The sequence below is a fragment of the Gadus chalcogrammus genome, chromosome 16 (genome assembly GCF_026213295.1).
Source record: "Gadus chalcogrammus isolate NIFS_2021 chromosome 16, NIFS_Gcha_1.0, whole genome shotgun sequence".
Lineage (NCBI taxonomy): Eukaryota > Metazoa > Chordata > Actinopteri > Gadiformes > Gadidae > Gadus > Gadus chalcogrammus.
The window spans coordinates 31,968,164-31,984,771 of record NC_079427.1 but is presented as its reverse complement, the minus strand read 5'-3'; the positions used below and the strand labels follow the sequence as shown (position 1 = coordinate 31,984,771).

The 16,608-nt window shown below is 45.1% G+C and overlaps 1 pseudogene; it reads right to left on the bottom strand.

The window, feature by feature from the left end:
* Positions 1 to 8,530: 8,530 nt before the first annotated feature.
* LOC130405804 (putative nuclease HARBI1) lies at positions 8,531 to 10,433 on the bottom strand (annotated as a pseudogene).
* Positions 10,434 to 16,608: the final 6,175 nt, after the last annotated feature.

Sequence of the window (16,608 nt, the reverse complement as noted above, 5' to 3'; positions counted from 1 at the left end):
AACTTTACGGGCTGTTAAAGGTCAAGGCCATCCGCACAAGTGTCTATCACCCAGCCACGGACGGATTGTTTGAGGTTTAACCGGACGTTAAAGTCCATGATCCGTAAGTTCGTACACGACGATGCTCGGAATTGGCATCAATGGCTAGACCCTCTGTTGTTTGCAGTAAGGGAAGTGCCCCAGGCTTCCACAGGGTTTTCCCCATTTGAGTTGCTTTATGGGCGCAAGCCTAGGGGCGTCCTGGACCTCATTAAAGAAAACTGGGAGGCGGGGTCCAGTGACAGCAAGAACGAAATCCAGTACGTCATGGACTTGCGTGCAAAGCTTCACTCACTAGGGGTATTGTCACATGAGCACTTGCATCAAGCCCAGGAGAGTCAGAGACGCCTGTACGACAGAGGGACTAGATTACGCGATTTCACTCCGGGGGATAAGGTCCTTGTACTATTTTTCACACCTCTAGCACCAAATTACTCGCGAAGTGGCAAGGGCCCTTTGTGGTCACACGGCGGGTTGGGGACGTGGATTACGAGGTGGCGCGTTCGGACAGGGGCAAAAACAAGCAGGTCTACCACATCAACCTCCTAAAGAGGTGGAACGATGCGGTCCCTGTCACGTTTGCGTCGACGTTACCGGAGAGGGAAGAGCTCGGGCCGGACGTCCCTAGCCCAGGCCCCACCCCCCCGGTCGGTCAGGGCGAGGGTCTCTCAGGGAGTCAGGTGCGGGACGTTGCCGGTCTGCAACTCCGGCTCGCCGACGTCTTTTCGCCCCTGCCCGGTTGCACCACGCTAATTACTCACAACATCGAGACGCAGCCCGGTTTAACGGTGCGGACAAGCCCCTACAGGCTGCCCGTCCACAAACAAGATGTGGTGCGGCGCGAATTGGCAACCATGTTGGAGTTGGGCGTGGTCGAGGAGTCTCAGTGACTGCTGCAGTCCCGTCGTGCTTCTGGGAAAGCCGGACGGGTCTGTCCGGTTCCGTGTGGACTATCGTAGGGTGAATGCGGTGTCGAAGTTCGACGCCTACCCAATGCCTCGGATCGACGAGCTCGTGGACCGGCTTGGCATGGCCACCTATTATACGACTCTGGACTGCACGAAGGGCTACTGGCAGATTCCGCTGTCTTCAGCAGCCCGGGCAAAAACAGCCTTCTCCACTCCGCTCGGTGTTTACCAGTTTGAGGCCACGTTTATACGTAGCAGGGTATTTATGGAAACGAATATTTCCCCCCCTCCGTTTTCCAAAATAACATTGTGCACACATGTTTTCAAAAAAGTTGTCGTTTACAGCAAAACGCATAAATACGCCGTCGAGCGCCATTATAACTATGCCAAACCTATGGGCGGCAGTGTAGGGAGAAGGATAAAGCCATGAAAGCCAATCAGAATCCTCAGAATCAAAAACAACGAATAACACGAGGGTCTTCCTGTAACAAACAAACTGTAAACATAGGGCGCTCATATTACGTTAAGCATTTCCTGGCGCATAATGTGATGCTTCAGAACCGAAAACCCTGTTTCTCCCCGTTGACACGACAACACATAACCAGCGTTTTCAGAAATGTCCACTTCGGCCGGAGTTTTTAGAAATGATCGTTTTCGGTGATAAAAACAGCGTTATCGTGTAAATGAGAGGCCAAACCGCGTGGAAATATCTGCGTTTTCCCTTCGTGTAAACGGGGCCTAAGGTGCTTCCGTTCGGGTTGTTCAGGGCCCCTGCCACGTTTCAGCGGCTGATGGACCGGGTGTTATGGCCCCACGCCGCGTATGCTGCTGCCTACATTGATGACATCGTCATCTATAGCGGAACGTGGGAGCAGCATATGCGGCACGTGGCGGCCGTTCTTCAGTCGCTGAGACGGGTGGTGCTCACGGCCAACCCGAGGAAGTGCATGATCGGGCGGAGGGAGATCCAATATCTGGGGTACCACCTGGGGGGGGAGGGGAAGGTCCGGCCACAGGTCGCGAAGATCGCAGCGGTTGCCACCTCCCCTCGGCCCCAGACCAAGAAAGAGGTGAGGCGGTTCTTGGGGCTGGCAGGGTATTACCGGCAGTTTGTACCACACTTCTCCGACCTGGCCAGCCCCTTGACCGACCTCACCCGTAAGAGGGCCCCAGATACAGTCCAGTGGTCGGAGCCATGTCAGGTGTCGTTTGAGGCTATTAAAACAGGGGGTTGGGCGCGGTCCTGAACCAGCAGGTGGAGGGGGTCGACCGCCCGTTGCTGTACCTGAACCGGAGATTATCAGACCGGGAGGGTCGGTACAGCACGGTTGAAAAGGAGTGTCTCGCCATCCGGGGGGCGGTCGGCGCCCTTCGCTACTACCTGCTGGGGCGCGCGTTCACCCTCTACTCCGACCACGCCACCCTCCAGTGGCTCCACCGCTTGAAGGACGTCAACGCGAGGATCACCCGGTGGTACCTCGCGTTGCAACCCTTTAATTTTCGCATCGTGCACAGGCCTGGGACGCAGATGGCCGTGGCGGACTTCCTCTCCCGCTCTGGTGGGGGGGGGTGAGTGAGTTGGTGGCCGGATGTGACCCCGGCCTATGTCGGGCGGCGGGGGTGTGTGGGGGGACGTGCGACGTCTGGCCTGCAGGGGGAGTATGGGCAGGTTGGGAGCGCACCGGATTGGCTGGGGGGGACCTGAGTGCGAGCAGGTGTCAGCACTCAGCCAAACAGGAGTGTTTGTACTAATGTGCCTGCTTTGTGTTGTAGTGAGAAAGGGAATCCAGGAAGGATCGGGAGCGGAGAGAAGAGGGCGATCGCCGACAGATCTCATTGATCGAGTTATAATTTACCTTTAACCAAGTTGTGTTTTGTTGAACGTTTTTGAGTGGAAATAAAAGGACTTTCTGTTCAAGAAGCAAACCCTGTGTCGAAGCGCTCACTGAACCCGTTACACTGAGAAACGCAAAAAAGCGAAATTTCATGGAGGTTGAAGTGGAGACACTTGTGGGTGAGATGGAGGTCCGAAAAGTAGTTTTGTTCGAGGGTCTCGGATTGGGATCGCCAACAACAAAAAGCAGAGTGAGTGGCAACATGTTGCTGCAGCAGTGAACTCTGTCAGTAGCACGGAGCGCACAGTCCCAGAATTAAAAAAGAAGTGGTCTGACATAAAGGTAGGTATGTGTCACAACTTCAGCAAGGCTGTAGTTTTTCATTTGTCTGTTTCCTGTTTTGCCACACTAACACATGTAATTTCAGAATCTGCCACTCCCCCCTGCTCTGCATTACCTGCTGTTCCCATTCACCTGCCTGCCACCCTGATCTCTCCTAATTAACCAACCACCGTCACCTGTGCTCCCCCTATATCAGTCCTCTCCTCCCAAACATTCCCTGCCAGATTGTCTAGTCCTGAACCTGCCTGCCCTTGTATCGACCTGCCCTTTTGGACTTTGGACCTTCCTTTTGCCTGCTCCTACTGGATTGACCTGCCTGTTTGGACTTTGGACCTTCCCTGTTGCCTGCCCCTAGGAATAAACACTATTTCTTCACCTGAACTGTTTCCCTTGTCGTGCTATTGGGTTCTCGTCTGCCATTTGGTGAAACCTGACAGGTATGTAAATTACCAATAAAACGTTATGGTCCCTATAGACCCTCTCCCTCCGAATCCTGCCATTTGCATGGTCCTCCATAAGTGCCATGTGGTGCAGCATTACCACGGCGCTCACCAATGTATTTATAGGGTTACTGTATAAGACTGACCGAGAACACCTTGGATAATCAGTTTGTAATCACCCACGTAAAATGTTCTTGAACATAGCCCCTTTTTAATGCCTGATTTGTCATGAAAAGTATCAAGAGTAACGGACAACGATTGTGATGAGGAGTGTGGCTTGGTTTTTCCACACTTGGGATTTAATTGACATTTGATTATGTGTTTATAGTGTCAAATAAAAATATTATGTTGACACATGTTGGACAGATCCTTTATTCCATGTAGTCGCGCCGTCAGTGGACAGTATGGAGTGACGGGATTAAATATAGAGAATTTTATTTCCATTCTAATGAGATGTTTCTGGAGTTATAACTGAGAAATAACGAAGTTGACTTAAATTATTCTGATTACAAAGATTTAACACATGATACAGGTTTAAATTAAATTTATGAAGGGCGATGATAAAACATAATCATTATTCTCACTCTACAATTCTTCTGTCTGACTTCAGTTCACCACCACACCATCTGTGTCGCCAATTCTCCTTTTCCTCCAAACCATGCGTACTCGTCGGTCAGAGTTTGCTTTGGGTTGCGCACATTCTCCCGTCAAGTTGGTTTTTTATAGATCACAACCTTGGCGTGGAAAGTCACGTACGCCAATTTCACCCCCATTTTGTGCGTACGCAACGGTTATAAATGAGACCCCAGAACTTTACACGCAGGCATACACGGATTGGGTAACACAGGAAAGCGCGTTACTGTAGTCTAGCAAATTGGTGTGGTTACCGATATTTTAAATGTAATGCGTTACTTTACTTCCTTAGCCAAAAAAGTAATGTCGTTACTGTAACGCGTTACCTCCAACACTGGTTTTATCCATATTTATCCCAAACAATTCTGAATTGATTTATTATTGAGTAAGTTAAAATGTTAAAATTAAAAGTGAAAAGTATAACAAATTTAAAAGGATTCAGATTATGTCTCTCTTTTTAATGAGTATGCCTGGAGGAAGGTCAATCAATGAAACTGTGAAACTATACTATTGCTAATTACAGAAATCTAAATATATATATTTACTGTTATATTTGAACATGTCATGAATATGTCAACGAACAAATCAAAGTATATACTTCTATCTTTTAATCAGTGTTGGGCAAGTTACTTTAAATTAGTAACTTAGTTACAGTTACTAGTTCTTCTTTCAAAAGTAACTCTGACTTTAAGTTACTCGATACTTTCAAGGTAACTAGTTAACTTTTTTTTCTTTCTAAATTATCTTATTAATGTGTTGCCTCCCTAACTGGATAGCTAGGGACCACAAGCGCAATGCGCTACCTAGTGACCTGAACGTGCCATAGCAGTGTAGTAGTGGGAGTGCAAATGAATGAAATATTTCCATTGTTTCCAACTGTTTCCAACCCTCTACAAATGCACACACATATTTTGGGGTTGATGTGGCATAGTGTTCAAAAACAAAACAAAGGTAAATTTGATCATTGTACCCAGTAGCACTACGATGAAGCAGTGGATCAACAAAACACAACGTATGTTTTGAAACTTTTGATGGGCATATTTATTGTAGCCATTGAAACGGGTACAAAGTATAGGTTTGGCAGTGCAAAAATTAAACTGCCTCGGAACATTTAGCAACTGTAGGAATATAAGTGCAAGGATCCGGGTCCTTGCAATAATAGTGCAAAACTGATACAATAGATGTAAACAATGTAAACAGTGAGGTTTATCCGTTCTTTGGAACTTTAACTCAAAACTGCTAAACAACTGGAGACCTCATCAATAATGATGGGCAAACTTAAAAGTATTTTCAGCCTCACAAAGAGAAACTAAATAAATAAAAGTACTTTCAGCCTCACTAACCCTCACAAAATAATATTTCCTCCACTCTGGCCGTTTAGATAAATAAAACAACTGATTAAATCAATAATGGTGAAAAAGTGCTTTAGTAGTCTATGTTAGTATGTCTTTCTATATCAGTCTTTGTCCATACATCTCCATTGTCTGTCTGTCTGTCTGTCTGTCTGTCTGTCTGTCTGTCTGTCTGTCTGTCTGTCTGTCTGTCTGTCTGTCTGTCTGTCTGTCTGTCTGTCTGTCTGTCTGTCTGTCTGACTGACTGACTGACTGACTGACTGACTGACTGACTGACTGACTGACTGACACACACACACACACACACACACACACACACACACACACACACACACGGAAATTTCACTTGGAAATATTAACCTGCTTGACCTTGTGGAGCACCGTTGGGAGAAACACATGCCATCATCATATCAGCGCTCATCAACATTCCTAGCCCTCAAACCAATGATTGTACCTCAAGAGGAGAAGCTTCTCAAACTTGTGATCTGACAGCCTGTTCATCTTTGGAGAGAGAATCAGGTTTCCCAGTGCCCTATACCACGAAACTCGCTGAACATACCCAGGCTTTCTTGGGAAAACCTGGCTCGACAGAGCCGCAACTCGCAATCAGAGTTAAGTGGTACCACGAAGCTCACTTTAGATTCAATTAGTTGAACCAGGTTTTCCGCTTTAGGTTCAATGCGCGTTCACATAAAAGGGGCGTTTCTCACGTCATTTGACTCACTTCTGCAAAATGGATCGAGCAAGAGCGGTGTACTTCACTCAAGAAGAGCAATGCATAATGAGGAATTTAAACAACAAATTACAGCCAAGGGGAACACGGTTGCCCATAATAAGGCTAGGGTTGCGTGCTGGCAAAAATAGCCGACCGTGTTAATGCGTGAGTGAAAAGATTCTGCATATTGTCTAAAAAATATCATGTAGGCCTATCATCATGCCTTTTACCCCCATGGATGTGGTGCCAGCACGCACCTACGAACATGGGCCCAAGTGAAAAATAAATATAAAAACATAATTCAATGTGGTAAGTTATAAGCATCCATTTTAATAATTTCAGGTGAATCTAGCCTATGATTTGCATTGGCCTAGGCTCCAACCTTTAATCTCATGTTGATTACCTGTAGCAAATAAAAAGAAAACAAAAATGAATACGACTGGGAGGGGGACCGCTCCACCGCCCTTCACCATCTCGGAGGAGTTGGCTCTCGCCAACAACAAAGGTCGGCCAATGATGGTAGGAGTGGATGGGGGGATGTCGTCTGACCCCACTGCCTCGACATCGAACCCGTTTGTAACGAGTATGTATTCATGTATTGGCAATGGACATAAATAATTGTCTTGCTAATCAAATGTGAAATGATTGAGTGTAAATTAATCGTGTAATTTTTAGTTGAAGGTACAAACATTGTTTTGGAGAAGCCGCCGACAATTAATCTCCAATGAGAGGTATATAACTATCAAAGCAGTGTCAGGTATTCTTCTAAATGTTTAATTTTTTTGAAAGAATGTCCTATAATAGGTGTCACTGATTCTTGCAGGAAACACTGTCGGCCTGTGACTCCAGGGCGACTATGGAGGTGATTTTTCGTAACAATTCTCACAGCTATAATATGAATTTGTAGATTAAAAAATGCCTAGGCCTAATTGAGTCACTGACATAGCGGTTATGTAAGGGATAATGGACAACACGGCATTTGACTAACCAAGGTTAATGTACGTTGAACGTGGGGCCATCTTTGAACTTTCTAAAGAGCCATCGCAATGGGGAAACTCAACCGAGCAGTGCTGTAACTGTTTCACATGACTCATTTATTCTATAGAGGGAAATGGCAATGGATGAGCCATCCACCTCCACCTCAACCTCAACCGTCTCAAGGCCTTCTCGAGGGACAGACAAGGTTTTTATTTAGGTTATTCCTTTTGTAAGGTGCGCCCCAAGGCTTTGACCATGGTAACTGAATTACGATTGTAACCCATAATTCCTTTAGATTGGAACAGACACTATAAGGGCGCTGTACAAGCGCAACTTGGAGCTGGACAACGACATCAAAGTCTTGGTGAAAAAAAAATTGAAGATCGAGATCCAGCTCCTCGAGAGGGTAGGCTATTTTTAGTTTTTCTTTGGTGAAGCTCGACTGACTACTGAAATAATGTTATTTTTCCTACTTTCACAGCAACTGCATGGCGATGCGACGGCTAATAAATAAAATAATTGAACAAGAGCAAATGTTTTTCCGTCCATTATATTTATTGAACAAAAGTCACAATGAAGTTATGAGATTATCAAGTGGAATGACACATTAACATTCATACCAAATGTAGCCTACTTAATAAGCAAAAACTAGACCAAGTGATCTAGAGAGTTTCACCCAGTGTGTGGGTTGAAAATGACATTTACGGAACACCACAGATTAGGGAATTGTAAACAGGCAGGACCCTGCAAGTGTAATTGAATGTATAGTCAGTGAAACTAAACGAAAATCATTTCTGATATGTTGACATTCTGTGGGCAAGACCTTGGAAAATCTAAATGGGAAAAAAAAAGGCTCCAAAAGAGAACGTGCGTCCATTTGGAATAATTCCGTTAAATAAATCGCGTACTTAACGCGTTGACTTGCCCAGCCCTAAAAAAACAAACGCATCCTTCCAAGAGGGAAACGAAACGAAACAAAAAAACTAACCAAAAAACTGGTTAGTGATGGCCCGTCTGACCGCCGTTCCTGTGGGATGATCCACCGGGATGGGGTCCACCACATCATCTGCCACCAATGGCACATGTGGGGCTCTCTCTTTCCGAATTGTTGCAATATTGTGGAGCACCACACATGCCGTGATGATTTGGCTTCCTCTCTCCGGCTTGACCCTCAAACCACGGAGGCAGTTCCAGCGGGCCTTGAGAATTCCAAAGATCATCTCGATCCTTACCCGGCATGTGCTTAAGGCCCTGTTGAACCGTGCCTCCGATTCACTCTGTGGGTCGCCGTATGGTGTCATTAAGAACGGCATGCAGGCATACCCTCTGTCCCCAACAAGAATTCCATCATAACGGCCTATCAGAAAGAAAAATGTGATCAGTGCCTTAATCGACATTTACAGTTAGTGATCTTGTGTATTGCGCCACACCTTCCTGAAACTGTCGGCAAAGACTTGACTCCCGAAAAATACGGGAGTCATGGACCGAGCCAGGCCATTTGGCATCCACACTGGTAACCATGAGTTGATGGTCACAAGTCATCTGAAAACTGCATTTCTGTTACAATAGTTGGGCCATTATGAAGCATATAACAGTTTTAGTAGGCTACCTGCATGCAATTTCACTACCCATATGATAGGTCTATAGCCCAATAGGCCTATTTTACCTGCACATTGAGGCTATGGGTTGACTTTCTGTTCACAAAGTCAGCCTCATGTTCCCCTAAAGGTCCAGTGATGGGGACATGCGTACAGTCAATTGCTCCAATCAGTTTGGGGAATCCTAAAGGGATTATGTAGAATGTTACAAATGCAAACGTGTACACACTGGGCATTATTCCGTAACCTTGTGAATAAGTCCTATTCCATATGGCATAAGAATTGGGACATTTTAAGCTACACATAAATGCACATCACTTGGGAGCCGAATATCCCGCACGCAGAAATTCAAGACTGACGCGCTACCTCCACTCAGGAGCTTTTATTTTACCTGAAAGTGTGTAAAATCCTTCCTTGACAATTTGACTTGGCAAGAAGCTGGGAAACGCCACGAACCTATGGAGCAAAATATTGAGCGCAGCTACAACCTTGTGTATGGCACGGCACACCGTATTTTTGCCAATACGTTCCGCATCACCAACTGCATGTAAATATGTGCCCGTGGCAAAGAATCGCAGGGAACCAGACACACTGCGCAACAGTAAGTGCACGGCTTCTTTGTGTCGCATTGCCTACATACGGTCCAACAAGGTCGATCAGATAACGAATACCCTCTGCTGAGAATCTGTATCTCTCATAAAGAATTGTCAGAAAATGCCAGGGGATCAGTTCTGTCCTGAAAAACCCTCTGTCTCAGGAGAGACGCCTGTACCATACGTGCGCCGAGGTCCACGGTAACACCCAAAAATGGTGACGCCATTGTCGGAGGAGGGGCTAGGAAGCTGCGCACGCCGATTTAAGTAGCCGATCTCCGGCTAGACTAAGCCGAAAAACTGGTCCCAACCAGGTTTGGTTGCGAGCATAAGTCACCATGGTGATACAGCGACGCTAAAAGAGATCGACTTTCGTGGTACAACTAACCCAGGCTTGGAGCTCAACATACCTCGCTAACCCTCTAAGCGAGCTTCGTGGTACAGGGCCCAGGCTAAAGAGTCTTTCCACTGGGGCACTGGAGGGAGTGGCTGCATTAAGTTAAAGACACAGTTTCTTTATCATCGGAAATTGATTCAGAGTGTCTATCCCGGTTGCTCCTGATTTGAGGTACTCGGCTACCTCAGCTTCAGCAGTGGAATAGGTGTCCTCCTCATTCTCTGCAAAGGAAAATAACTCTTTGTTAGATCCCGGGCGCCGTGTTGTCTTGATGGGGCTGGTACCTGGTTGTTGCTGCTCTTGCTCAGGGAGAAGTTTTCTGCACTCAGCCAGCAGAGTTGCCTTTGCCAGGTCCTTCCGCTCCTGGTCATGCAACCAACGAAGCTTGAATTTTGGTAGTGTGACAGCAGCCAGGTTTCGGATCGTGTCGTGTCACGGTTTGAGTCACGGGTCGGATCATTTTCGGATCAACAACAACAATAAAGATAAGAAGACAAATGTGACTTTGAATAAAATCTTCAAATGTCTAAAAACAAAATAAAGTTAAAAAATAGGTAATAATCCTGCTTCCATTAAGCATAGTCAATATTTATCTGAGGCATTATTCCTTCTTTTTAACATGGATAGTAATTAATCCCTAACCCTGGATTTACAATTCAGGATGTCTGCATTGCCTGGGGAGAGTTTAGAGTCTACACTCTCCCCAGGCAATGCAGACATCCACACCTTTTTTTTTTTATCAAGTATGCTAGCGAAATAGTTTATTTCGTGTTTTATTTGACATTTTGTAAATCCATCGATTTCGGCTGGAAGACGATTGCTCATTGCAAGGGAGGTTGGTTGTAGTCTTTTCGATCGGTTCTAGCCCTACTGTTGATACGGAGAACCGAGCGAAAAGACTACAACCAAACATAAACATGTGCGCGTCCGATTTCGGTTTCAATGGGATTTACGGAACGCCGAATACAACACAACAGAAACTGTATTTCGCTACGATGCTTGATGCTGTTAATACCGGAATTGTCCTTTAAACATGCTCTGATCACGTGAACACAACCGTGAGGGTTGATCCGTACGGATCACGGGAAACCCGTGAACCGTTGCACCACTAGCAGGAGACAGTAGTCATTGTTTCAAAAACAAATGCATTAAACATTAACAGCATCGTTTTATATAGAATGTATTTGTTACGGCTCAAGACGGGGTGAACCCAAACGCACGGCACAAATGATGACAGGACGAGGTTGGTAGCATTAAACAGTTTATTGCTACACAGAGCAGAGGAGAATGTTCGTGGCGATCCGGAGTTGGTGGGTCGGGTAGATTGCCGGACAGATAGTCACCCTCGACGGTTCGGAGGAACTGGTATTCCGGCAGGAGAGGGGAGTCGAGTGGTGGACGTGACAACGATGACTGAGGAGGGAAACAGGATCAGGAATGGCGACTCGAACGAGAATAACGAGAATAACTAGAAAGGGCTAGAGAGGTCGGAGGATAACTTAACTAGGTAACTATAGCTGACGATCTGGCGACGAATGGTTGAATGACTGGGGAAGATATACAGGTGGGCGTGATTGGTGATGATGGTCAGGTGCGGGTGATCACCGTGGCTGGGTTGGGGAGTTCAGCAGGCCACGCCCCCGTACATGAAACAGAACATGACAGAGACAGACAAGACTAACAGAGAAAACTAGTGGCAGCTAGGATCCGGTGGGAGAGACCGTGACAGTATTTTAATTTGTGTAGGCCTAGCCTATATGTTTTATTTTATTTATTGAGATAAAAGTATCTCAAACAGTAATAGCATACACACATAAGACTTAACAGCACAATATGAATAAAAATGCAATTGAGCTATTAATTTAAAGAAACGCAAAAGAAAATAACATCTCTTACCTGGACAACTGCATCTGGTAGCCCAACAAGGATTTGCAGACCATTTTTAATTTCCAGAGTCTTGTGCCGTGTTCCAATACCCGTACTCCCATGAGTACACTTAAAGGAAGTATACTATCCGACCTATCCGTACTCACTTGAGTACGTTAATTTTTCAGATGTGAGTGCTGTTCCAAATCGAGTACTCCGTGGTGCACTAACCGGAAATTACGATCACGACTGCCACCGCGGCTCCTCCCCCGCAATAAATATCCCGCTTTGAACGGTGAACTCTTTACGCCTAGCAGCTATAAAAAGCTATAAAAACTATAAAAACTACAAAATGACTATTAATGCAGGCTATGTGGAAAATGCGCCGACTTTGGCTCAGCGTGGCTCCGCCTCTTCCGCTACGTAGCTAAGATGGCTGCCGTTGAGTACGGGGAGTGTCCTTCGATCCACACTTCACGATTAGCCCGTTTTGAGTACGGCATCCGGGTCCTTGAAGTATACTTCTTTTCGCCGGATCTGAATTGGAACGTACTGCGTACTCAAATTTTGGCTAGTAAGTACGCTGCCCTACAAAGGCAAAGTGCAGTAACTACGCCAACATTGAAACTGAGAAAAATGCCTTCAAAGTATTCATACTGGCCGGCCAAACCTGTTTCAGGTACAATAGTGGTGATACTCTCAATTAATACCTTTTATAGGAAGAAAAATAGTTTTTGTCTCAAGACAAAGAAGGTGTTATAAAACCCATTTTCAGTCTGAACTCAATTTTGACAAAATACGTAGTTACTGCACTTTGCCTTTGTAGGGCAGTACGGACAGTACGGGTATTGGAACACGGCCATGGCCGTGGTCATCGGTGATTCCAGTGTGGGTAGGAGTGTGCCGTAAAAACAATTCTCTTCTCCTTGAAGAATGTCCAGCGCCACTGTAAGTGGTTGCATGACAGCACAGTACTCCCTGATACACTGATATTCCCTTTCACTGAAACATTTCAACTGTCGTTTGGAGGAGAGGGTGTTCAGCTCGGGCACAGATATCTTAGAAATTCGCTCCAGAGCATCATAGAACGAGTTCCATCTGGTTGTGCAAGGTACTAGTAGCTTCTTTGCTATAAGGTCGTCCACAATTTCAGCGGCCACTGTGGAACGACTGGCCTTGTTCCACAGCCCTGCCCATTTTGTGGTGGCATTTCTGTAAATGGCTTTCGTTTCAGGTTTTGACAACAGCCACTTATCCATATCAGTGCAAGAGATGAGGTTCAATGTGTGGGACGCGCATCTCTGATGTGGAGGTAAAGAAATCACGTCATCAACACGATCAGCACCGTTCTGCAGCACATCCCCAATGGAAACAAAAGTCGTCTCATCCTCCCCATCTTCAGAGTCGTCCGACTCAGGTGGTGGCTGATACACTTGAAAGGCCTTGACGAAATTTGTAGCGTTATCTGTTACAGTTGCTGTGATTTTGAAGGATAGGCCATGGGATGAGTTTATGTTATCAAGCTCACTTGCAATAGTGTCATACGTATGTCGACCCTTAAATCTCCTGCATGCCAGCGCTGCTTTCTCACGTCGCATGTTGTGTGGATTTATCCAGTGTGCGGTTACGCCAATAAAACTTTTGTTATGCGCAGTCCATATATCTGCTGTTGTGGAGACATGTTATAACTCATCAAATGTCTTTTTGAGCTGGGACTCCATGTTAGCATATTCTTCGTCAAGGTAACGGGAAAACGTCTTTCTGCATGGTGGTGGCGCAGCACCGTCACTCCCTCGCACAGGTATTTTACTAACCAGTCCTCTGAAAGCAAGGGACTCAACCGTTGAGATAGGTTGCATGTCTTCGACAACATACCTGGCAATCAATCAGTTTAGCTGTGTCTGGGTTATAGACTGTGCAACAGGCTTTATAAAATCAAGCTTTCGTTGTTCGGCTGGAGTGGCTTCTCCTTTAGCGCTGGCGGAGCTGACGTTAGCAGCCGGGCCTTTTTCAACTAGCTTGGTAGATGCGTGTTGTTTCTGAAGATGTTTCATCAGATTAGAATTGCTAGTTTTTTATGTGGCTAGAGTTTTCGAACCTCCACATAGATGACAGGTCACCAAAATATTCTTTGTGTCTTTTGCCGTCAGAAAGCAAAAAAAATGTGCATATTTCCATGAGAGAAATACAACGCCCGGACTGTCGTCGACTGCCGCCATTGTTTTAATTTGTTTACTTGCGCGTCGCTGCGTCACGTGACTCACGTCCGCTTCACTTCCACCACGGAAACTTTATTCCTGGGTTATGCACGTGAAGTAACGAGTAACGAGCCTGTTTAAATCGCAGTAACGATAAACGCGTTACTGATTTTGACAAAGTAATTAGTTACAGTGCTCGTTACCGCAAAAGTAACGTAGTTACTGTAACGCGTTACTTGATAACGCGTTAGTTCCAACACTGCTTTTAATAAAACACACTTATATTATGTTTTTAAAAGAAAAAGCACTTATGAGTAAAACCATCTAGCCACAGCTCAATCCACCCAAAGACTTCATTCCTCTCTCGATCAATTGGATCTGTGGAGAAATGGCCAGAAAGTCTGATGTTAAACTAAGTGATGGCTGCACTGGACTGTTTACTTAGGTTTAAAACCGTTACAACACGTTCCAAAGGACACACAAATAGAGTCTCTGTCATTAAAGCCTGCCAAAGTAACTAAACCAGGTTTAACTGGCTCACTGCAGTCAATATCAGTTATCCACACACTGAATAGTCCAATGGATGAATGAATGACCATTTTCAGCCCTGATGGCCAGTGACGGTCTGAGAATGCCGGCCACGAAAGATACACACGTTTTTTTTAAGCGAGGCATTGTCTGCATTGTGTGGTGCGATGTCAATTGGGATCCATCGATCCATCAACTAATCCATGCATCTGTTGTCCACCCATCTATTTTAACATAAACAATCCATCCATTCATTTTGCCATCCACCCATTCATTCACCAACCTGTCTCCCCACAAACCATCCATCTCTCAATCCAATCATCCATCCTTCATCCATTCATACCACCTCCATCCCCCCATAAAGCATCCATCAATCGAACCATTTATCCACCAAAGTGTAATATTATAACTTATAACTGTGTAGGTATCTCTATTGTTATTACAACTCAGATTCTTTATCAGATCAATATTGGCTTTTGCTTCTCATCGTAATTGAAATCCTTGTCACTATGGCGTGTGGCTTATCATAGTGGTGGGAGTGAGACCCAGGGAAAGTCCAATGATGTGTGTGTGGCTACTCCTGACCTACTCCTGACCTCCTGACCAGGAGGGGAAATGTTCCACAGAAGATTAATGTCTAAGTGCTAAGATTGAAAAGCTTCCTTCCTGGTGTTGAGTGGTTTTAACTATATTCTGGCTGTCTACTGGTCTGTGAAGTGGCCAAACCCAATAGTTTCTGCAGAGATTATGTTGAGTGCTGTCTGATTGATGAAAAAAATAAGAAATTACAAGAATAGGATACGGCAGAGAGATTTAACGCGACATAATTCGCCTCATAAAATATGATAAGATTAACTACAAGATATCAACAAGAATAGATACGATCAAATTTGATGAAAATGGAGAATACTTTACTGATCCCTAGAAAAACACATTCAGAAAAGCTCTGATCTAAAGCTACAATGTGTGCTTGGTGACCAGGCATAGTTTAACTATTTAGAGAGACGTGCTTCCCCCTCACGTGGGGAAGCACGTCACCCACCTGACTGCTCGGTGCTGTAAGGTGGGCCGTTGAACGGTGCTAGAATGTCATTATTTCGATTACAGATGGTTGAATGGGACTATTGACCCTGGATGAATAGGGCTATTGACCCTAGTGGTTTGAGGGGGTAATGACTATTGATTTAACAATCATTGTAAGAACTTCCACGGACCAGGTTAAGGGGTTAAGTATCATCCTATCACAGGAGAGCGACATTGGGATACAATTTAAGTCGTGGGGAAGGAAGAGAGAACAAAAGACGGCCAGATTGAAATTGAGGAAATATGCACAGGAAGAAATGAGTTGACAGTGAGGAACACAGAAGAAATGGAGCACAGAAACAGATCAAACAAAACGGGAAAACAGGCAAAACCATGCGATGTGTATGATGTCTTTCTTTCCCTTGTTTATTTCGAAATTGAATACTCTGAAAATCGAACTTGTGGCAATTTGTGTACCAAGGCAGCGGAGCTGTCTATTTGATTGAGACACGTGGACTAATCCATTATTGCAACAGTCCAACAATAAAGCCAAGCAAATCTTGTCAACATGAATGAACAATGTGATGAGCTGAACACACTTGGTTAGTATACTAGATTTGGATTGGAATGAAAATTGTACAACATTGAAATGCATTTCTTTGTAACCTGACTAATACCGCCAACACACAGAGTGCAGATAGAGCCCACAGAGGAAGGAACACACTTGTCTTGTGTAACAGTAAACCTCCCTCTCCTCACTTACACACTCTGTATACCTCATTGAATATATAGATGACTGCTATCTATTACTAATAGTCATTTACTACTATTGAGTCCTTTTATTCAGATTCCTCTGCCTACTCGTCTGGGGGCTGCATGACGGTTTGAGCTTGAACTTAATTCTCGTTGGAGAAATGTCCAAAGGAACATACCCTGAATTTTTATTAATACTATTGTTTCAGAATAATGTAATCAATCAATGTACCCTTTTACTTGATGATCAAGTGTAATTTAGAATTCCACCTGTTCCCTTTGACTGTGAACATAATTTCCTCCCCATAGGAAATACACAAGGAGGTCTGGGACACAAGCACGTGTAGGTATGTGCAAATATGTCTGGCCTGGGAACTGTGTCAAGCTCTGTGGGCACAGGTGCGTGTACA